This window comes from Eptatretus burgeri, chromosome 6 (assembly GCF_056783735.1).
Source record: "Eptatretus burgeri isolate ZD-2024b chromosome 6, Ebu_testis_v1, whole genome shotgun sequence".
NCBI lineage: Eukaryota > Metazoa > Chordata > Myxini > Myxiniformes > Myxinidae > Eptatretus > Eptatretus burgeri.
Window position 1 is genome coordinate 29,483,924 of NC_140966.1, and position 24,814 is coordinate 29,508,737.

General features: G+C 42.5%; 1 long non-coding RNA gene across 8 annotated transcripts in view; it reads left to right on the forward strand.

Moving 5' to 3' along the window:
• Window positions 1-23,807, forward strand: part of LOC147024464 (uncharacterized) — a 213,082-nt gene extending 189,275 nt beyond the window's left edge. For all 8 annotated transcript variants that reach the window (XR_015059045.1, XR_015059043.1, XR_015059038.1 and 5 more), the window contains 3 exons: window positions 8,606-8,668; window positions 17,932-18,070; window positions 19,418-23,807. This is a non-coding gene — a long non-coding RNA (uncharacterized LOC147024464). The remainder of the gene's footprint in view (window positions 1-8,605; window positions 8,669-17,931; window positions 18,071-19,417) is intronic.
• The last annotated feature ends 1,007 nt before the right edge of the window (window positions 23,808-24,814 follow it).

Sequence of the window (24,814 nt, forward strand, 5' to 3'; positions counted from 1 at the left end):
ATAGGTCCATGTACACAGAATGTGGAGGGTATTTAGAACAACATTCAGGAAAATGAAGATTTTGATTTATTCAGATGTTAGGTTTTCAATGAAGCCTGAATTTTACTACTTCATTTATAATCACGTACTTAAAGTTGCCTTTTGGATGATAAGGCATATGAGTAAATCCCATGACTGGGGAGTATCCACATCATATTATTTACTTTACTTTGGGCCAAGTCAATATGTGACTTTTGAAATGACGTCTGAATGCTAAATGAGGCCTTTTGCGCATGTGCTGTGGGTGCATTTTCAGTGACTCGATTCTGCTCCTCTGGCACTTTTAACCTGCTGTTAGCATGAAATGTGCAATTCCAATCGTCTTTTAAACAACTTTCAGCACTTGTAAGAAAGGGTGGCAATTTCAAAATGGATAACAATAATCGTTCTGTTCTTGAATGAAAATCTGATTCACGGAAATACTGTTTCGGAAACCTGAGAAATGTCGGTGGATGAGAGTAATCTGGTTCGTACCGTTACCTGTTAGTACAATGAGCTGGTGACGGCAGTGGTTATAACACATACATACACACTGACGGACACTTCTGCTTTTACCAATATATGCAACAATCTCGTATAATTTCCCTTGTGGTTCCGGAACCAAACAAAAAAATATATTTATAACGGCACTCACAGCCCACTCTCAAACATGATTAATAATGAATATCATCATTTTAAACTTGGTACTCTGTGCATTGACAAGCCCCAGATTTGACCTTCCCTTCGGTGTTAAGAAGCACGAATGTTTTGGTTGAACATCCATCTACCAAAGCTCGGGACTTTTCACGCACCCACATGGTTAGGAGTTTTTGCAGTATGGGCTGCAAGATGTTAACTTTTTCATTAAGTTGATCAGATAGTTCTCCAAATCTTTTGTTGTGCAGAAGCATACCCCTTTCTCGCAGGTATGTTTCAAAGTATTGTTTCAGTTGTGGAAATAGATCCTGGGGATAATATCTATGAACATATAAGGAAACCCTGAGTTAGTTATTTCATTGGTATGTGTGTTTACATAGGACCCTGCTCCTGTACAGGGAAATGGGGGGATTGCATTGAGATCAGCATGTTTCATCCCTGGTGTGATTTTCCCCTTCCCTTTTTATCTACATTCTATCCTTTATTTCATCAATCCATCTTTTTTTTAATCCACTTTCTATCCTTTATTCCATCAATCCATCTTCTTTTAACCTCAATCCACCAGTTCATTCCTCCATCTCCAATCCCTTATCCTTTCCCTTATCAACCTCCATTTCCACTGCTCTCCTCGGAAACCATCCCTCTTTGTCCAACATCCAAATCCTTCACTTTGTCACCTCCAAATCGCTGTAACAAACTCTTTATTATGGAGCATAATTAATCCTTTGGTTGAAATAAATTAGTGTGCAGGGGAGGAAGTGTGCAAGTGTGTGCAATTAGTGTGCAAGTGCAGGGGAGGAAGGAAAATTAATTTCCTTCCTCCCCTGCACTTCCCCCATTTTTATTTTTTTATGTTTTTTTTATCTTGCCAAAACGAAGTTTTTGCAAGATATGTTAGTCAGCTTGTATGTTTTTTATTTTTTTTATTTTTTTATTTTTTTGTCTAATCACGTATAAAAAATTCTGCAGAGCACAGTTATCATCGGAAATTTTTGTAACTTCGCATATCAGAGGCCTATCGAGGTCCCTTTCAGTGCACAAAATTTTGAAGGTCAAGGTCACTTTGTCGCAAATCAGTGGAGACGACGAAAACCTTATTTTTTGAGTAATTTTGATCGGATCGTCTTCAAACTTCATGGGAATATAGTTCATGGTCTGGCGCTCAGCTGATTAATTTTTGGTGGCGATTGGCCTTGACCTTCATATGTTTTTTTTTGGTTGTTGTTTTTTTTTTGGTCTGTAATCATGTATAAATCACTCTGCAGAGCACAGTTATCATTGGAAATTTTTGTAACTTCGCATATCAGAGGCCTATAGAGGTCCCTTTCAGCACATAAAATTTTGAAGGTCAAGGTCAAAGGTCAAGGTCACTTTGTCACAAATCAAGGGAGTCGACGAAACCTTTATTTTTTGAGTAATTTTGATCAGATCGTCTTTAAACTTCATGGGAATATAGTTCATGGTCTGGTGCTCAGCTGATTAATTTTTGGTGGTGATTGGCCTTGACCTTCATGGTTAGCGCCAAAGGTCAAACATATTTGATCCCAAGGTCAAATTTTCAAGTTTTAGGAACCATATCGTGTTGTACCTCAAATTGAACACCTCGATGAGTGCTTACTAGATATGTCAAGCTTGAGACATTATGACGTCATTTGGTGATGTTATGAGGAAAACGCATATTTTTCATGGTTACTCTGTAGAACGATTCTCATCGGAATCTCTCGTAGGCAGATATTCCTCAAGGAGTCGCTCCTGGTGGATAGCAGCTCTGTTCACCTCAGTGTGACCTTAAAGAAGTCACACGTGGTCACCTTTTGGCAAGATACGGGTCACCCTGCGGGTGACATTGGTTTATTTTATTTTTTTGTATACCTTGTCGAGGCTCGTATGAGAGCTAACAACGAACGCACAGCAAGGGGGGCATGAGACAAGAGGGGTAGGAGAGGGAAAGGCAAAACAGTGGGGAACAGAGACTGAGGAGATCTGTGGAAGGGAGAGGGATAGGGTGGGGAACATGGGGTATACAAGATGGACATTACAGGGACTTTCAGGAAGGAGAGCAGGGAATTTGAAGGAGGTGGGGTTGGGGTGAATTAACAGGGGTAGAAAAGATTGAGGTTTTGGATGGGGGAAGATAACAGGTGGTGGTGAACAGCTGTTTTTGCAGTCCTAGAGGGAAGAATGGGATTGAAGAGTGTGGGAGTTTGTTCCAAAGGTGGGAAAAAAGGAATGAAAGAGTGAAGGTGAGCAGTGATTGTGTTAGTTTTACCAGAAGGGGGTTGCTGGCGGACCTTGAGCGCCCTGTGGTAATATGGAGGGGGGGGGGGGGAACACATTGCAGACAAAGCAGGGGGGCGAGACTGGAGAGGAGACTGTAGAAGACAGAAAGACCACCGACCTGCCTGCGGTGAGAGAGTGAGAGGCCCAAAGACTTAGCCTCATCGCGGGAGATACCAATGATCCTAAATCCCTTGGTTTCCACAGCGTGAAGCCGAAAAAGGTGAGAGAGGCAGGAGCACCAGACCAGAGAGGAGAGCAGTACTCCATCAGGCTGTGGACGAAAGCTTTGTATGTGGTCAGGAGATCAGGTGGGCCGAGGAAGAACTTTGCACAACGGAGGATGCCCAGTCGGTGACTGGTCTTGGAGGCCAGCTTGGAAATGTAGCTTTCCCATGAAAGATCATGGCAGATTGTGAGACCCAGAAGCTTGAATGAAAGGACTTCTTTCAGAGGATTGTTGAGAAAGTAGATGGGGGGGGGGGCGGTGAGTGGGTTTCCAAACAGTCCTTTCGAAGAGACATAGTGAGAGTGCGAGATTTGTCAGGATTGAAAGACATGTTCCATGTGTTGGACCAATGTATGATTTTTATCCAGATCTGCAGTGAGCGAAGAAGCTGCTGCTTGCCGGTCTGAGGGATGACAGATGGCGCGGCAGAGGGTGGAGTCATCAACAAAGAGATAAAGAGGATTTTCCAGAGAGATCATTGATGAAGACCAGAAAAAGAAGACGGCCCAGAACGCTGCCTTGAGGAACTCCAGCCTGGACAGGATGAGAGAACTCCATTTAGGGCCACACTTTGGCTGTGACAGGAGAGGAAGTCTGCGAGCCATGAGTGGAGATGGCTTTGGATACCATAGGAAGAGAGTTTGGTGAGCAGGGCAGGGTGCCAGACCATGTCAAAACCACGTGATATGTCTTGGGATATGGCTCTGATTTAATGTCTGGCGTTGAGGACCTCCATCCATTGTTGGGAGAGCAGAAGCAGCATATCCAGGGTAGAGTGACCTGGTCTGAAACCAAATTGATGATCGGAAATCAAGCCATTGGAGAAGAGGAAGGATTTCATGTCTGAAGCAATGATGTCTGAAGCGTTTAAAACCTGACGACACTTTTTACATAAAGGTTCCCTCTCAATGTGAAGGTGGAGATTACCATACCGGAAGATTCTTCCAGAAGGGTGTCTACCGCTTGGTAGCGGGGAATCTTCTGGAAGGGACTCAAAGACTCTGGGAGTAGGGAACCAATGAACAGTCCACAAGCCGGTCGGAGGGACTTTGGGACATACTTGCCACGCCTCGCGTCTGGCTCCATAAAAGGCGACCAGACGAGCCACCAGAGCTAACTACTGGGGAAGCTGGCCTTGAATGAGCTGTTGGAGAAAGCCTGCCCTGAACAAGCCATCTCTGAGCGAGAACCTATGCTATTTGCATGCCCGAAGTCTGTACAGGCCTCTGCCATTTGCCTGTCTGAACCAAGAGTGCTCCAGCTATTCCTGTTTGCAAGGCCATTCCTGCTTGCTGAGCCACAGACATGTGCCGATCAATCTGGGCGAATGGAGCATGGGGTCCCACGACTCTGCGACTCCAGCAATATACGATATCCGACATCCCATCGCATCTCCCTTCCTCCCTTTCCCTCACCCTCCCTGCTATTTGGATCAACATAAACCCGTTTGTTTGTGTCGGGTAAGTGAGGGGCCATAACCACGCTCTGCTCTTTCTCTATCTTCTTCTTCTTTCTCTCTGCTTTTCCTGTGTTTTTGAGGTGCCTATCCTGTTCTTCCCCAGGTAATTAAGATTGTAGAAGGGAAACTTGCATGCTATGGGAAGTTGCTTTTTCTCTGTGCCTGCGATCATTGTCTGTGCCTGTTTTTAATGTGCCTGTAAATACGTGCCTTGTAAATATGTGTTTTGTGAATATACAATTGTAAATACCGGTATGTAATTTCCAATTTGATGAACATTTCAAACCTGCTCAGTTGTCCTTTTTCCTTCATTGGTCTGACATAGGGTGTACATATTGGATAGATGGGATGATTGTGCCCCACTGATTCACTCCACTGGGTTAAGTACCAACATCCACCCCCTGGTTTGTTCGCTCAGCCATAATAAGTAGATGGGTGGGTGTTTGAGGGCGCAGTCCCCAGTTAAGGTAATTAAATTGAACAAGGTAACATGGCTGAGGACGAGAGGACCCTGCTTTATTGCATTGCTTTAACCGGCGTCCGCAATTGCTTAACAACCCGTTAGGCCGTGGAGTTATCCGTGGCCTGGTGGCCTCAGGGTCGGAGATCAGGGATTGGGTCTGAGAGACTCCCCTCGTGATCACCCTGGAACCCAAACCTGTAACAGTATTTTTTTTTGTATACCTTGTCGAGGCTAGCTCGTTCTTTAAAAGCTTAGTGAGCCATTTCATGCTCCAGTCCTTAAATGGCACATACGATACTTGTCCAGCCCTCCCTACCCCCCCCCCCCCCCCCCGCACATGCGTGCCGAGTAATCTGGAGTGCATTACGTCATTTAGAAAGTCGTGTATCACTTGCTTGACATCACCTTCACTTCTCATCCATATCTCATTTAATCTGTTGGTAGTTATATGACGAGCCATACAGCCTGCTGTTGTGTAAAATATAATGGAATGTTTATCCATAATATTAATGGCAGAAGATCATTTATTATGTTGTGCCAATTTCCTTCTTAATATATCACCAGAATAACATTTTTGGGATTTAAAAATAAAAAATATCTATACCCCTGGAAGAGTGAGGTGACAGGGTAAAAAGGTAATGTACTTACACTGAGCAGGGGCCAAATATGAACAAGATGAGCAATGGAAAGAATGAACAGGACGAGAGAAGGGGAAACAGAGTAACCTGCAAGAGGGTTCAGTGAAGTAGGGTTTATTTTGATTTTCATATTGAGGTTCCATATTCTTCACAGATCATTGATTCTACTGAAGCAGTTTCTTGGAAAGTGTTTAGCATTGCTTTCCCAGCATTGTTACCTTCGCAAACTTTGTTGCGAAGGTTATGTTTTGATCGCTGTGTATTTATTTATTTATTTGTGAATATGTGTGTTTGTTTGTTATTCGCATAACTCCAAAAATATTGAACTGAATCGCAGCAAATTTGGTGGGATGATTGGTTATTATCCGAGGACCATTTGATTAGATTTTGGGAGCGATCGGGTCAAAGGTCAAGGTCATGAAAAGGTCAAAATCGTCTTTTTACCATAGCGCGGTCAATTTGTATCCAATTTGCATGCAACTAATGCCAAAATGTTCAGAATTCAATGCCCCATCTTGTGATATGTGACATGGCACAATGACGTAATAACCCTTATTAGTGGTTGGGAGTCAAAGGTCGGGGGGGGGGGTCACGACATTGCAAAATGTGCGGTTTTAGTCATAGCACGGTCAATTCTTATCCGATTTGAATGAAACCAACACCAAAATGTTGACTGTTCTGTTCCCCACATTCTAATACCAATTACAAAATTAAGAGTACAAAGGTCAAGGTCGAGGTCATGAAAAGGTCAAAATCGTCATTTTGCCATAATGCGGTTGATTTTTATCCAATTTGCATGCAACCAATGCCAAAATGTTGTGAATTCAATGCCCAATCTTGTGATATACGATATGACACAATGACGTCATTACCTTTGTTAGCGGTTTGGGTCAAAGGTCAGGGGGGTCAACGACCTTTATTATCATAACGCGGTCAATTCTTATACAATTTGCATGTAAGTAGATTCAAAATGTTTCGAATTCAATTCCCTATCCTGTGATGTGTAATATTTGATTTCTTATAATGTGACCAGTTGTCATCAGATTGACTTGACACCGAAACCCAAAAAGGTCAGGGAGTTCATACAGAAATTGTTCAATGCACGTGAATCAGTGTCAAACAGCAGGAAATTTAATGTTTTTAAGCCATCATAACACGTATGAGATGGCAGATGTGGTATGGGATTAAATACCTTCACAATCAACGGTTTCTTGGGGGGGGGGGAAATGTAGCATTGGCGAAGGTATGCACTCTATTGAGTGCCCGTTCTAGTTTGTCCATGCTCTACTCTTTGAAATGCTGAGTGTCAAGCAAGGAAGTAGCATCTACCATGTTTAATGTTTTGCAGACTCGGTCGGGGTTCGAACCACCGACCTCCCAGATTTAGAGTGGCTACTACAACCATTACACCACCGAGTCTGAATCGGATTAATGGGGGTAGAAACAAACTATCACTGTATCAATGGGGGATGACGTGAGATGGTGGTCACCACCTGCTTGAAGCCCTGGAGTGAAGAGTGTGATTGAGCTGCCTCTCAAAGGCAATTCTACAAATGTGAGAAAAGTACAAAAGAGTGGAGTTGGTTTGTAAACCTGAATAGTTTAACCTGGAGGAAGTTGATGGAAGAACAAATTTTCCTGAAGGACATCTGAGGAGTGAGAGCAGAGGAGACTAGACTGTAGGACAGGCGGTACAAAAACAGAAGCGCCTATGGGATATGAGAGCCACAGGTCTTCTGCTTCAGCCTCAGCGTGAGAGATGTCAATAATGTTGAGATTTATATTCCACAGGATGTGTGTGTGTGTGTGTGTGTGTGTGTGTGTGTGTGTGTGTGTGTGTGTGTGTGTGTGTGTGTGTGTGTGTGTGTGTGTGTGTGTGTGTGTGTGTGTGTGTGTGTGTGTGTGTGTGTGTGAGACAGAGACAGAGACAGAGACAGAGACAGAGACAGAGACAGAGACAGAGACAGAGACAGAGACAGAGACAGAGACAGAGACAGAGACAGAGACAGAGACAGAGACAGAGACAGAGACAGAGACAGAGACAGAGACAGAGACAGAGACAGAGACAGAGACAGAGACAGAGACAGAGACAGAGACAGAGACAGAGACAGAGACAGAGACAGAGACAGAGACAGAGACAGAGACAGAGACAGAGACAGAGACAGAGACAGAGACAGAGACAGAGACAGAGACAGAGACAAAACGTGAGTCTGGGGCAGTCACACAACTTTACTCCACGCACATAAGGAATGGGCAGTACAGCCCATAAGGAAGAGAAGTACTCCATTTACCTCCAAATGCCTTGTAGGCTGAGAAGTTCTGATTTTAATAATGTTTGCGATTTTACTCGTACTCCTGAGTAAATTTAATCGTATTTAACTTTCCCATGATTTAAATCGAGAATCATTTATTTTTGAGGCCAGGCATGATCAAATTTACCAATCCATGCATGCATTTAGCAAGGCTACCAGAAAAAGCTGAACACAGGAGAAGGAAGAACTAGTCTTCCTCGTGAAGGCTATTATCGATATGTCACCATGTCGGTTGATAGGTGAACAGGTATAACAGTGGATGCAATCAATAGGACATTTATGGAGGTATGCTAACCGCTGTGGGGAGAAAGAAGCTGACATTTCAGGTGTTAGCCCTTCATCGGAGCAAAAGCCATAACCAGCAGGGTGATTGGTTAAGGCCCAAAACAGCTTCTCCTTACTTCCCACGTCATTCGGCGTTCATCGCTTTCATCACTTTTTTTTGTTTAACAGTAAACTTGTTTTTCTTGTGTTTTTGGGGGGGAATTTGGAATATTATTGTTTTATGGAGACTGTTTATCTTTTTCTTTTAAAAAAAATAAATATTCACAGGTATGTCCACAGAGAGAGATCCATGCAAAAAGAAAGCCTGTGCCATTCAAAAGTGCCTACAAGGTAAGATCTAAGTTGATGACTGTGCATTCTATACTCAGGCAGTGACCTTGATACCATGATTTTTTTTTTGGTCTTCAATTTTGACCAGGTCTACCAGCAATTGTGCAGCTGGCATGATGAAGCACCGTCAAGCTGTGCCATGTTACAGCAAAGCACATGTCGTATATCAATTATCTGAGTCGTTCAAAATGTCATTAACTTGAACGATTTATATTTTTCTTGTAATACCCGCTACCTCTAGGAGTGGGAGGATTTTCTTTCAGAATTGGCCTCGTTTCCTCACCCTTAATACCCCCCCCCCTCCCCCCGTCTGTTCAGCAGGAGTCAGGACACCACTTGCATTATTCAACCTGAACAGGAGCAAATCACAAGTGATCTCCCCAACCTCGTGATGGAGGCAGAGGCAGTTATTTTGTGACCCTGACCTTACCCTGGGTACCCAGAGCATGTATGCAAAATTTAGCGGAAACTGACCCAGTTTTCGATTCGATAACCATCAGACGTACCTACACACATCCAGAGAATTACCTTATTGGTCACCTCCCAGTTTCACCGGAGGTGACTGACTATAGGTTTGCTCTCCGTCTGTGCATCCATCCATGTGTCTGTCCCACCTATGGTTTTTCAAACTCCCCCCCCCCCACCTCCCAATTTGCTTTAACATATTCAACTGAAACTTGGTACATGGCTTTATTATGAAAAGTTAGAGAACAAGTTCGAATTTCATGGCGTTTTGTAAATTTTTCAGTTACACCTTATTTTGGACTTGGAAAATGTCACATTAGAAGGGGACATGAAATTGTAAAGCAAGTCTCCCTCTTGTTTTACATCGTGGGATAAACGAGTGTGTAAAATAGCATATAAGGGTGCCTCAAGGTAAGCCTGCACTTTTTCTTCGAGATCTAGATAACTGTGAAAGAAAAAGGAGCTCACTGGAAGTTTGCAGAGGGTGGTCATAGCATCACCTAGCAATTCCTGTCTGACATGACATCACAGCTGTCCAAAGGATTATGGGTCTTTTGACGACTGGCAAACAGTGCATCATGCGCTGGAAGACAGCATTGTCTAATGTACTTTCTGGTGAACGAAAGATGTCAAAGCAGTTGAAATTTACAGTAAACGAGCTGCCCATTTCATTGATTCATGCCTCGTACAGAAGTGTGCTCGACTGATGCAAGACCTTATAAACTTGACGTTTATCAACAATGATGAACATGCTCATGTATATAACCAAGTGTTGTGATTCCGACAAACATTACCCATGTTGAAAGTTCGAATGTGTATGAACTGAGGGTCAGTGTTGAAATTCATGAGAATTCAATCAAGAAAACCTGTGGGTTTTCACTTTTGTATATGATGCTTTTGGTTGGGGTGGGGGCCCTAGGTGGGGGCAGGGGTTTTAAAAGAACTTTAGTTTGATAAGGAGTCAGTTTGCATTGGTCATGCTAAACCAACCCTGTCTTCCAGAAATGCCACCATGAAATTTCCTTATTTTTGAGGCTGTCAAGGAGTATTTGGTTGACATCAGGTTCAAAGTGATGAGTATGTGAAATGGCTTGTATCTGTCTTAAACATTTCTGTTTCTGGTATCGATGTGAGAGAGAATCTACATGTCTAGAAGAGATCATGGATGTCCATGGATGAGCACATGAGATGGTGATGGGTAGTGCATTTGAAAGAATGAAGTGAAGAAGATGAGACGACAGATCCAGGTATATGATTCCACAATCGCGAGAATCAGGAGATTAATGAATGCAGATGGGCAACCAGTCTGGACTTGGGGATGATGAGCAGGCAAGGGTTTCTTGAAGAATGTGTGCGACTTGGGATGGTTTGGGGAGGGCAAAGGTAAGAAAGGTCGAGAGGAGCAAGACCAAGTGTAAGCTGTTATAAAATAGAGCACACCGACTTGCCGCCAGTGGGAGAGTGACCGTCCCTGGGAATGCACCGCCTGTCTTGAGATTCCAATAGTGTGGAATGCCTTGTTTTCATCTGCCTCAAGAGGAGCAAGGAGGAAAGCAGGATCACCAGCCCAGAGCAGGAATCCGTATTCCATAGTGCTCCATCTGAAAGCCTCGTACACTGCGGTGAGCTCGGGAATGCTTTAGCTCTCTGGAGATGGCATCTTGCCTTTGATGTCAGTTTAGTGATATTATTCTCCCATGAGAGTTTATGCCAGATCGTAAGGCCAAGAAGTTCCAGTGACTGTCCAGTGCATGTGACTTGACAGCATTGAAGAATATGTTAAATGCTGCAGCTGTCCAGCGGATTTTCTTATCCATTATGAAAGTGGTTGGCTTTTCACAAGAGTGATGTACTTCAGGAAATCAACATGGCCCTTAAATAGGCTGCCCGATGTCTGTCCTGTATGTGATACACAGGACACCTTTGTACATGGCTCTGTTCATGTGACCTGCCATAAAGTGTTCCATCAAACCAAATTTGAAATCCTTTTGATGTGTATCAGATTTTGTTTTAATTTTCTGAAAATGATACTCATAAAATTGAACCTATGTAGGTAAAAACAGGAATGCTGACGTGAAAGCAAATGTTCGCCAATTTTTTTTTTCCACCTAACTAAAAAAATTAATTAAATCGTCTTTATCAGCTCCCTTTGGCTCCTCAGATCATTTCCTCTTGCAAGAATCTTTGTCAATAATCAGTGGGTTTCTTTTGGTGTGTTTTCTTTCCCATCGTCTACCTCTGCAGGCCATTGTCTCAAGAAAGCATTCTGGGATAGATGCTGTTCTTGGTGTATATCAATGAACTCTTGAAAATCCATTGTATCGCGTTGCATATGACTCCACTCTGTGTAGGACCGTTCCCCACCTCTCTGCCAGGCAGGCTGCTGCAGCAGCATCCCTTTCTGATAAACTTGAGAAAATAAGCAACTGATCATCTACTTGGAACATTATTTTAATCCATGCTCTCACTTTACCCCTCTATAAGGATTGTCTGGCAAATCTTCCACTTTATTTCCGCCATCAGCTTCTGGGAGAGATTCCGTACACTCTGGAGCTCCTCACCTCATCATTAGCTATCACCTTTCTTGGGAAGATCATATCTCCAAGCTTGCTTCCAAAGCTAACTGACACCTCAGAATTCTCTGCAGGGCCAAGTCCGATTCTTCTTCATCTTGAAACGTCCTCAGCTTCAAAAGGCCCGGTCACACCTTGACGTTTTAGCCAGCGATGGCAACGTATTAAAATGTATCTAAAACGCTGGCTTACGTTGCACTTTTGATGTTTTTTTTTTAAAGATTCAGACGTATTCATAGCGACTTGGTCTTATGCATAACGCATTGGTAACGGACAGAGAACGTTTCGTTGTGTTATAGATAACTTATACCAACGAATGCTGAACCTGTTGTCGGCCTACACAACCGATGCCCAACGATAGTCTAACTTTGGCATAGCGCGTTGCACGAATCGCCGACGATGTCGTGACGTAGCCTATTAAAAGGCTGACGCACAACGATTTGAATCATAACTGCCGTAGAAATGGAAGTGTCAACATCGCGGTCACACCTTGGTGATCTTGCCAGCGTATGCCGACCGAAGAAAAATGTGTCTAAAACGTTGGGGCACGTCAAATACGGTATGAGTAAGTTTGGTATACGTGAGTACAACGCTAAAGTACGCTATCATACGTCGTAGTAAGTAGAGTACGTCAAGAAATTTTAAACATGTTCAAAATTTTACGACGTACTCGGCGTATGACACACGTTCCGCATGCGATGGGGATAGGTTGTACACACGATATGTGGACGCTTACACACGTCCACAAAGGCTACTTATAAGCTACTCATAAGTCGAAACGCGTCGCGGTAATGTCTTTTTTACGCGAAACTTATTTCTAACTTATGTTTGACGTGCTTTGAACCAATTCTTTACGTAGTCCCAACACACATCGACGTATGTAGGCGTATTCCAATGACGTCTTCCGGTCGACAAAAAAAAAAAAAAATTAACGTGTTTCTAGCTTACAACTGCCATATAAAGACGTGTTCCCAGCGGTTTTGGGAATTGGTATATAAAAATGGTGTTCATAAAAGGGGAACCCAACAGTGTTTTCGAGTCCTTCTTGAGTCGATGTCCATGTCAGCAGTAACAGTATCAGTATTAGTATTAGTATTAGTAGTAGTTTGTTCATGTTGGCAGTAGTAGGTGAGTGTGAGGGGGAGGGTGTGGGTTATGATGGATCGTCCTTGCGTTTAACGATTTAACGATTTAAATGATAAACTCAACGATTTAAACGGCTGCATCTCCACTATTGAAAGTAGATGCTTGCGCTCAACAATTGGATTTTTTTGACACTCAACGACTTTTAAACGGTACCACTCAACTATTTTCATTGTTTACAATGAACGATTTAAATTGCTGTCACTCGCCTTTGTTTTTTGATGCTGGGGTTTTGAAATTTGAAGCGTTTCTTCTGAACGTGTTAAAACGCTCAAACTCGACTATTTTAAATAGACGCTGCCGATGGACAATTGGAATCATAGCCAAGCTAGACATCGAAGTGTGAACATCCTCGTAATGCCCAAGAAAAGTTTGAAGAATGCTGCAAATAAGTGTCCTGGCCGTGGCCGTGGACGCTGACGCAAGGACGATCCATTATACCGACGTCTTTCAGCCTATGAGTAACTTAAAAGTAACGTCTGTCGATGTGTGGCAACGATCGCGTAATGTGCCAACAACACGTTAACCATAGGTTAGAAATAAGTTTCGGGTACGCTAAACATTACCTCGGCGTGTCTCAACTTATGATTAACTTACAAGTAGCATGTGTTGACGTCTGTCAACGATCGCAGACCGTGCATACAACCTGTGGCCAGCGTAGCGGAACGTGTGAGTCATACGCCGGCATACGTCGTGAAATTTCAAGCATGAAAAAATTTGAGGACAACCAAAAAGTACAACGTTTAAAGCCAGCGTACAACGACGTATGGCAGTGTTTTTCAGCGTGCTCTCAATGTTATCAAAACTTACCCATAACGTATTCAACGTGTGCCAGCGTTTTAGAAAAAAAATTCAAAAATCGGCATACGTTGGCTAAAACGTTAAGGTGTGACCGGGCCTTAACGATGCACTATGCCTTCACCTGAAGTGTCACAGTATATGGCTCCCTCAATGGACTGGTCCTGCTGTTTCCTATCATATCTCCCTTGACACTGTTTCTTTCTCAATCAAGTTAGGTTGGTGGCTTTGCAGTTTTTCACCGACTCTATACTGGTGTTGCTTCCATTCTCTTGCCTCTTTTTACCCAGTCTCTGCCAGTCCACACCGCATGCATTCATTGAGCAACCGTTTTCCTGTCCCTTTCTAAACTTCCTTCTAAACTACATTTATACCTCCCCCTCTTCTTTCACATGTGAAACTCTCTTCCTGAATCTGTTGTCTCATTTTCATAAATGCCAAGGTGAGCCAATGAAAAAAGCCAAGAATTCACAAGGTTTCGGAAAAGCGATGATAATAGAAAACCTATACGCCAAGAAAACCTATAGAAAACGAAGACACCAAGGGGAACAACGAATAGCCAAGATCTTGTGAAAAAAGCCAAGGAGTGGTCACACTGGTTTGTTTATTGGTATGTTTGTTCCCCACCCTCCCACCCATCCAAAACCTTGAGTGCACTGTTCACCACTTTCTCGTGTCCTCTCTCTCGCTCTCTCGCTCTCTTGCTCACTCTCTCTCTCTCTTTTCCATTTCTATCCTTTACAACAACCTCAGAGATCCTGTTTCCCTTTCAATTCCAAGTCATTTTTTAGCTCGCCTGTTCGAAGAACAGAGAGCTATAGCGATACCCCCAGCATCAGGTTGAGCGTGAAAATGTTAAAGTTTTTGGTGCAAGTTATTTCCTTTCTAATGTTTTTATCTACCACACTTTTTTACTGATTACAATATACAAATACATATATTGCTTTAAAATTATTTGGATCAGACTTCACTGCAATGCTTTATAAAAAAATATTATTAGACTAGTCTTTTAAAAACGATAAATGTATAAACAGGCGAGCATTGGGCTTTGACACCAACTCTCTGGTTTTTATCCCCCACCGCATGGCGGAAGGGGGATATTGTTGTCACCCAGGTCGTCCGTCCGTCCGTCTGACTGGCATCAACATTTATAGCTGTGAGTGCGATAACTCATAAACTGTTCGCCATATTGATTTGAAATTTGGGTCACACATGTACCACCTGAAAAGGAAGAACCCTATTGATTTTGGGCATGGCCGGATCCATGATGGCCAACTGGGATGGCCATCTTGAAAAAAAGTTTTTTGTAATAAATGGAAAACCGCTTATCTGATTTCAATTATTTTTGGTTACTACGTTCCTCACCCCTGGGGAACTTTTTCCAACATGGTTTCGGCCCGCTCGGACATCCAATATGGCCTCCAGGCAGCCATGTTGAAAAAAACGACGTTATCGCGATATAGGCTCTAATTTTTTTCTTTTCTGATGAAACTTGCTGGAAATGTTGGTAACGGAACGAAGTAGGTTGGTATTGAATTTCGGCCATGTCGAACATTAAATATGGCCGCCAGGCAGCCATCTTGAAAAATGACATTATCGCGAAATGGGGCCTAAATTTTTATTGGATTCGCTAGATATCCCTTATTGTCGGGTTTTCCGTGTGTGTGTGTGTGTGTGTGTGTGTGTGTGTGTGTGTGTGTGTGTGTGTGTGTGTGTGTGTGTGTGTGTGTGTGCGTGTGTGTGTGTGTGTGCGCGTGTGCGCGTGTGCGTGTGTGCGTGTGTGCGTGCGTGCGTGCGTGCGTGCGTGCGTGCGTGCGTGCGCGCGCAACGCGAGGCTCCACATCACAAACTGATTTCGATGAAACTTGGCGAACAGGTGCCATTTGAACTGGGAATGTGCGCATTTGAGTTTCGTTGCGAAGCAACCATGCATTGCTATGCAGCAGCCGAAAAACCGCACTTTCACTATTTTCAATACTTGTCCTACTGTTTTAATGTGGAGAAACGAGACTTCGGAATTAAACACTTCGAGATATTTAGAAAATTTTACTCGAGCCGATTTTTGATTTAGGTTTTATTTTTCAAATGGTAGTCCTTCAAAAATAGGGTGTCTATTTACCGTCATTTAATGTGTGTATACAGTGTTTGTAAGGAACTACACCGTCGTTCCACCTTCGATCTCTCCTCAATCCAAACATTATTGACCAAAGTGAAAAGGATCCAAAATAAATGGAATCACCGGCATTTCTGTCTTTGTGGATTTCTAATAATATGGTATAAATCAAGTTATGTGGAATTTGAAAAACATCTTTTAAAAATATTTCTACACCCCTGTTATGTTATCGTCCGCTACACCGCCAGGTTCAGCAAAAACAACTGACCAGGAAGTCTTCTCGCGCTACCCACGGTCTGGTTCGTATCTCCCTGAACATCTGTTGTTCTGTTTATGGTTATCCTCTCTCCTCTCTCCTCTCTCCTCTCTCCTCTCTCCTCTCTCCTCTCTCCTCTCTCCTCTCGCCTCTCTCCTCTCTCCTCTCTCCTCTCTCCTCTCTCCTCTCTCCTCTCTCCTCTCTCCTCTCTCCTCTCTCCTCTCTCCTCTCTCCTCTCTCCTCTCTCCTCTCTCCTCTCTCCTCTCTTCTCTCTTCTCTCTTTTCACGTTACGTTTTGTTTCGTTTCGTGTTCTTCTGACGTCCACTCTGCTTGCTGTCATCTGAGGTAATGTCAACAAAAATAGACACATTTTATTGGATTCGCTATATATTCGAGATATCCCTTATTGTCGGGTTTTCCGTCTGTCTGTCTGTGTGTGTGTGTCTGCAACGTGAGGCTCCACAGCACGAACCAGCGAACCAATTTTGATTAAACTTTGCCAACATGTGCAGTATTTGTTGGGAATGTGCGCGTTTGAATTTTGTTTCCTCGCAACCACCCGTTGCTGTGCAGCGGCCGAAAAACCATGTATAGTATTTTCAAAACTTGTCCTTCAGTTTTGAATGTGGAGAAACGAGACTTCTGAATTAAACACTTCGAGATATTTAGAAAATTTTACTCGAGCTGATTTTTGATTGAGGTTTTATTTTTCAAATGGTAGTCCTTCAAAAATCGGGTGTCTATTTACCGTCATTTTTTATGAGAGGCTTAGGAAAGTTGGCGGAGCTTAGGGAAACTGTACGTGGTTGATGAAAAGTGGGAGTGGTGTAAGAAAGTGGGCGTGGCTTATGTAAAGTGTGCGTGGCTTATGAAAAATATTGTGTGGCTCAGGAGGTGTGGTCAAACAAGAGCATTGAGAGAAGTTTATCGGTGTGTGTGTGTGTGTGTGTGTGTGTGTGTGTGTGTGTGTGTGTGTGTGTGTGTGTGTGTGTGTCTGCCTGCAACGCGAGGCTCCACAGCATAAACCAGCAAACCGATTATTTTTCAAATGGTAGTCCTTCAAAAATAGGGTGTCTATTTAACGCCATTTTTTATGAGGAGTGCCAGTTGGCAAAACACGCAATAGGAAAAATCTTGCCAGGCAGAGGAACAATTGTATGTGAACCAATAAGTCTTGGCAATGAATCTTCGTCGGTGGATCGGTCAGAATGGAAACCATCGTATCCAGCACTTCGATCCTAGCGGATCCCTCGTCGCCTACCGGCTTGTTTACACTTTTTGCTGTATAGCTCGAAAGACATGATGACCAAATGGTGTCTTGTTTCCAATTCACCTCCCTCATTATCTGGAATATGTATGACCTTTTTCAATGGCGGAGGATTCCCCATCTCTGATGGGTATGTTTCATACTGTGATGCATCAGTACATTCTTGTCCTCCTGTTTCCCATTCCCCCCATTTTCTGTCTGTTGACCTTTTTGCTCCACTATTTTTCTGCTCCTCCATGACCCTTGATACTTGTATGTGTGTTAAAAACAATGTATTTTTAAATTATGTATGCCTTTCATGCTTGTACTGTAATGCTGTCACATCTAAAACTTGGGTAACAGCACTTGTCACACCATTAATCTGATGTGGTTAGCATGAGGACAGAACCATAGGCTCTTCATTGAGCCTTTGACGCTAAAAGGACTTGGCTGTTTCAACTGTTTAATCACATTAATGGACTCTTATCCATTTTGAAAGGTTGGATTTGTTGTTTAATGATGTGCTTCTGCATGTGAAAACGTTTGATAATGATCAGGCATTGTTCTGAGATTTTAAATTTTCATTCATTTAAACAAATGTGGTTTGTGTTTTTTTTTCTGTGAACATTTTAGCAAGTTGAATGTCGAAGTACTGATCTCTTTTACAGAGAATAACTTCCAGCAAGATCGTTGTCATCGTGCCATCAACGAAATGATCCGCTGCTGTGCAAAACTCTCACAGCCGTCTATCTGCTGTTCAGGGTTTCGCCATGAGCTACCATCGTACTCAGCAGATACCCGCCCCTGGTAATGAAAACATTGTGATCACATGACCACCAAATTGGTCACACCATGCCACAATCGGGATCCGCTTTAATTTATCCCATAAGCCAAATGGGTGGTGGACATATTTTCTCAATTTAAGAGTTCAGTTTAACTGGGAAATATGTTGCTTCCAGTCATTTACAAATGTATGCTTTCTTCTTTGATAAACTACAACATAAAACAGCGACAAATAAATAAATCTACACGGTTTTGTGTGAGATTGTAATTTTTCTTTGTTTTGCTTGTACAGTATTTACCCCCCACCAAAGGTGGACGGAGGTTATGTTTTCATCCCTGTCTGTTTTTGTTTGTTTGTCTGCTTGTTTGTCTGTAAGCAGGATATCTCAATGTTATGAATGGATTCGATGAAATTTTGTGGATTCGGATGAATTGATTAAATTTTGGTGACGATCTGGATCCAGATATGATAAAAAAATTTTTTCGGTGATTCTTCACCATTGAAAGATGGGGCCAAAAATGATATCTGGCACGATATTTCAAAAAGCTGTAGATGGATTATACGACGAAACTTCGTTGATGAGTTGGGTTGGTGATAAAAACAAGCCAATGCGACTGGTTCAGGTTTGAATCAAGATCCGACCTATCAGTGGGATACAAAACATAAACTGTTCAACTTGGCGGAGGTATGCTCTCTACCAAGTGCTGTTCGGGTTATAAATTTTATGCTCATGGTGGAGCTATGTTGTAATAAAATTAAAATCCTGGTTCTTATTCTTCCATAAAGAGGGTTCAGTGTAGAGTGCTGAGAGATTGATTCCATGGCTAGCTAGATTTAGCTATGTGGAGCAGCTGAAGGAGCATGACTTGTACATTAGTCAGGAGGCAATTACAAGGGGATCTGATGGAGATGTTAAAGATAATTAAGGGTATAGTTTCAATAGATGCAGAAAAGTTTTCAAGCAGAATGGATAGTACGTAAAGAACAGTAGACTTGGGATGGTTGTAAGGCAGGGGTCTTTCACTCAGGGAGTAGTTAATGCATGGAATGGCCTCTTTGGAGAGGTAGTGGCAGGATAAACAGGATGTAGTTTGAAACTGTAATTTTATCGGTACCGAATGCATCTTGACAGGACTAGTAGGTACCTTAGGTATAGATTGTATGCATGTGTAGTGATTATAATGTCTGTTAGAGAGTTTCATCAAAAGGACAATATGTTGTCAATACACATACATACATCACCCTAGAACTACATATATACTCCCTCCCTATATACTCCCCCCTCACCCTCATTGGAAGAAAAAAAAAACGCTTTGATGTTCTTAATGCCCTGCCCCACTGTTCTCTTCCTCCCCTTCCCTCCCCACCAGTGAAATGAAGTAAAGCATGTGACAGATGGAGTGAATGTAGTATTGGTGAAGCCAAGGCATGATGGGCCAAATGGCCTTCTCCTTTGTCCAACTTCCTTGGAGTTATTTATCAAATTAATTTATTGCATAGCTGTGCATGGCTTTGTTTTCACTCATTCATTAAACTGTGGCTGAAGTTAAATTTTCTGAAGTGTCTTTATGCTGTCGTCTAATTTAAGGTGAGACAAAGTGAGGGGAAAGGGGTCGTTACTCTTGTACAAATTGTATTGATGGATTGCATTTCTATCGGAACCCCTGGCTTATGATGTGGTAAACTCGGGTTCAAATCCCTTACACCATGTGTGTTTGTCTATTATCTACTAATATCCTTGTAATTAATGTCCAAGAACACTGTTGTCTACCAATGTATTTGCATTGCATGTCATGATGTAATCCCCATTATTTAAAATAATTTATTGCAAGGAAACATCATTTCTAGTAAAAAAAAAAAAACAAGTCTGAAGACGACGATGGTTCACGAGCGGTATTTGACGATGTTGATTGTTTCAGAAGTCAAGGATGAGACAATGTGATAATGTTTGACGAAGTTTTAAAAATTATCAACGTGATGTGGTACGAGTGACAGGTTATTAGCTGCAAAATGTCGAAAACCCGGTTTCGTTCGACAACTTTAAAAATTTGACCTTTGCATAACCTTTAAAGGTCACAAAACAATGTTGTGGACATTAAAATAAGGAAACGGGATACGTGCTATAGCCTATTGGAGTTAGTTCGTCGAAGAAGGTCAAAACTCCGGTTCGATTCCCACAACTTTGAAAATTTGACCTTTGTGAACTTTAAAGGTCAAAGGTCAAGGATTATGACCTTTGGTGCAAAACTTCCTCTGGAACATTCCAGGAACAATATAACGTCATATAGGCTATATGGCATTTCACACTCCTCGGATTATCCAGACTTTGATGAAATCAGCGTAAAAACAAACTTGAAGGGGGCGCCATGGGCAAGGTGTTCGGGATAGAGCAAAATGGTTTCAAGACTTTAGGTGGGGAATGACCTCAAGATTATGCATAAAAAATATTGTCATCCTCGCTCTCAAAGTTTGGGCGGTCGTATGATTTTTATGTCAAAATTCGAAATTGTCTAAGTTCGTGACCTTGTGACCTTGACCTTGGGATGAAAATGAAAAATTGAGCTCTGTGGGGCTATGCAGGTGCCATTGGGCTAACCAAATACCGAAACCACTGCCAGATTCGACAAATCCCTCGGAGAAGATGGATTTTTATGTCAAAATTCGCAATTTTCTAAGTTCCTGACCTTGTAACCTTGACCTTGGGATGAAAATGAAAAATCGAGCTCCGTGGGGCTATGCAGGTGTCATTGGGCTAACCAAACACCGAAACCCTGCCAGATTCGACAAACCCCCTTGGAGAAGATGCAAATTGAAATCGGCTACCCCCTAAAAACACAATTCGCAATTTTCTAAGTTCGTGACCTTGTGACCTTGATCTTGGGATGAAAATGAAAAATCGAGCTCCGTGGGGCTATGCAGGTGCCATTGGGCTAACAAAATACTGAAACCCTGCCAGATTCGACAAACCCCCGAGGAGAAGATGTAAATTGAAATCTGCTACCCCCTAAAACACATGTTTTTTGGGCATGGCTCCACCCATAATGGGCGCACCATGCCCATTCTCAGGAAAACACAACTAGATCATGATATAAACCTCCCACCAAAATTTTATCAGGATCGGATCAAAACACACGGAGCTATGCTCGGGACAGAGACAGACAGACAGACAGACACACACACACAACAATAATGAATATAGTGGTCACTTATTTTTTTCGTGAAAATATTTTTTCGTGAACCAAAAATCTTTCAAACTTATTAGTTATCCCCATACATTTTGGTAAAAAAACAGGGGGATATTGGAATCAGCTCTGTCTCTTTCTGACTCTGTCTCTTGCTCTGTCCGTCTGTCTATCCTCATAAACGGTTGTGCAGAAATTCACCAAACAGATAGTTATGATCACAACGGGGCAAGAAGGTGTAGGAGTAGTCTCATGTAGAGTAGTCCCACTGCCTGGGGTGGGGTCAAAAGATCAAGTGCCAAACATTGCAATTACGGACACTTTTTTTTTAATGAAACGTATGTGCAATTAACATGGGGGGGGGGGTGCATGTAATATGGAACGATTTTTTTTGGATTTGACCCCCGATTCATGCCCCAGAAGGTGGGGACTCAGGGTAACGGGGGAGGGGGGGAATCTGTTTAGAAATTTGATACCATGGGCCATTCCTGGTGGAACTTTTTGCCATCTTTCAACTTTGCTTGAGGTGAGGAGTGTGGGGTTTGCGATGGTGTCATCGACTTCGCTCTGGTGTTGTATTTATATTAATTTAATTGTATAAAATGTGTGTAATCCATCTCATGACCATTTGCTTTAAAAGGTTGTCATAAAGCTCATTATCATGTAATCATGTTTTCTGCCATGTTTTTGAGGTCATTTGGCCCATCATGTTTATACATTATCCATAACCTATTAACTTCATCTTTTAATCTGCTTGTTTAAAAAAAAAAATTATTATTATTAATCCTATTCTTGGCATTAACGTGACATATATCAGCATCTGTATCCTTTTATAATTCACTTGCATGTACTGTGTATCGTCGATATCCATGAAGCGCTTCAGAGCCAAGGTTTTGAACATCAACTATAACTGTGCAGGGACAGGATAGGATGTGGACGTTTGGACCAGACTGCATAGACAGGAGATGTGATCTCGATAAGTCTCAACCTGGTGGATGTGGCTTGGAGCAGAGGTAATTGCAGTAGCAGCAGGATGCGTGTGGGGTGCAGAACTATGTGAAGGTGTCCCATAGACTGTCGCTGAATCAGCCCACCCTTTCCTATTCCAGTCAAACTTGTGTTGAAAAGATAGCTCATAGGAGGGAGGAGGTGGCAAACAGAGACAAAGGACCCCAGAGACTGTCATGGCATTGAAGGTTGCCAGTGACGAGCCAGAGCCAGTCATGGTTAAGGAACCATGAGGCAGAACTCAAGAACCAGGATATTGTTCCTGCTATTTGGTGATTCCTGGAACTCGTGGCTGCTGCGGTGGAGTTGCGACTCCCTGCTCTCTGTTGACCCAGCTTGTGCAGGCAACTATGCGGCTGGGAATTTCAGCTGGAGGCTGAACTGTGGTTACTGCTCAGTACGATGGAATTGTGAGCTTGCACATTTTTCGTTCTGCCCAGACACATCATACTTGGTTGGCTTGGAGGTTTTATATTTGTGTCAAAAGTGACTCTTTCAAAAAAAATTGCTGACTTCCTTTTGTTATTTGTTTTTTGAAAGCTTTCCTCTATGGAATTAGGGGAAGCTCATAGCTGTTGCAGGGATGGTTTCTACAATTAGTGCCCCAATTTTTCAATGGTAACTCAGTTTCTTAAACCTCGAGGGATACTAAACCACCATTTAGGTTTTTTTTTTTTGCTGCCAATTTCCGTGCCATCTCAGAGCTGGCTGGGACTTTTGGAATGGAATTTTGTATCATTAATGGGAATACATTGCTTGCGGGGTTGACCTTTTTATACCCTTGTCGATAATTAGGTCATGACTTTAAAAAATGGACATTTTAAGTTTTTTTTAGTTTTTTTTCATGAAAACTCGACTAAGATCGGAACATAATTGCCCTCTCTGGATCATCGAGATACCCCAGAGTGAGGTGTATTTATGCTTAATTTACATAATTCCCCTCCATTTTAAAGGCCAAGGTCAAATGGAAATCTGAAAAAAAACATAAGGTGTTTTTTTTTTGTTTGTTTGTTTTCTTGTCATGGCTTGATTTTGCCATTGCAGTTCTAAACTTAAAGATTGCTTGACCTTCTAATATGTTTTTGTATTAGAATAGTGGACATGCATTGAAGTTGATGTTGATTCATGTCCTTGACCTACCTTTTTCATATTGTGACCGAATTAGCAACCCGCCCCCCCCCATTTTTCATCATAACTTGAATAATTTTCCTCCAATTTTCATGATGTTGAGTTTTATGGATAGATTGAAGACAGGAACACATTTTCTTAATTTACACTTTATCCCTACATGTTGAAGGTCAAGGTCATGGTGCTCTGAAAAATAATATGCCCATCGGATCGTGGGTGCTGGGGGAGGCTTACCCTTGGCAATCGCTTTGTGATCATAAATATCTAGTTTGGTGTCCTTGTGTGTTTTTTGTGTTTCAGTTTAACGTTTCAATTTTAATTCCATTGAAAATTGCGTTTAATCATGTATGTATAATGTATATGGCTTGTGTATTGCCTGGAGAATTGTCCTTTATATTGGGAACTGAAACTGCGTAATAAATTTCAAGTATATATTGTATAATTGGTCCTTCTTGTGGTTCCTTCCCTGTTTCATTCCTGAACAAATTGTCGATCACTTCAAATTAATTAATCATTTGGCTACATTGCATTTAATACTGTTGCGGACCCAGGGTCGTGGGCGAGAAGACCACGAGGGGGGAAGCTACCTCGAGTTCCCACCTGATTCTCCGGAATCGCAGGCCGTCGCACACGAATAACTTAGTGACGCGGCGGGTCGCTAATCAACCGTGAACGCCAATAACTCGACCACGTGACGTTGTGTCCTCCGTCTGATACCGTTTACCAAAAGGTCACATGGTTGAATTACCGGGGGACACGCCCTCGGTACGCCTTGTTCTAACCGGATCACCTTATCAGATGCAGCTGAGCGTAACTGCCAAGGACGTACTGGCTAGAAAACAGATCGTTGGGGAATAACGTCCCGGCTAGGTTAGGATACGAACCATGCTGGAAAAGACGAAAACGAGCTGGGAACGTTTCTATACAAGTATTTATTTACACTCAAGCGAGGAAAGTTATGTGGCACAGTGAATTGGGTTAATTCATACAGTATGTACAGCAGAGGATAGCAAGGAATTTGTGCAAAAGACAAGCAATATACAAAAGCAGACACAGAGCAGACTTATCCTGTAATATCTTCTACAATCTTAATTTAAGCTACGACAGGTGCCATCTCACACACACACACACACACACACACACACACACACACACACACACACACACACACACACACACACACACGGAAGATTACATAGTCAGAAAGAAAGAGAGCAGATGAGGACAAACGGCTTCGCAATATCTGACCCGATCGGCCAACCAACGCAACCCAGTATGCTTAGGGAGAGGTAGGAGGGAGACCTACTGGTGTCTAAGGTGTGGGAGTGGGATGTGTGGTGTAGTGCAACATGGGGGGGGGGGAGGTGCAGTGTCGTGCTAGAGGAAAATGGGATTGCGAGTCAATAATGATGCTCTTTTGTGCCTCCAAAGGGGATGAGATAGAAGGCT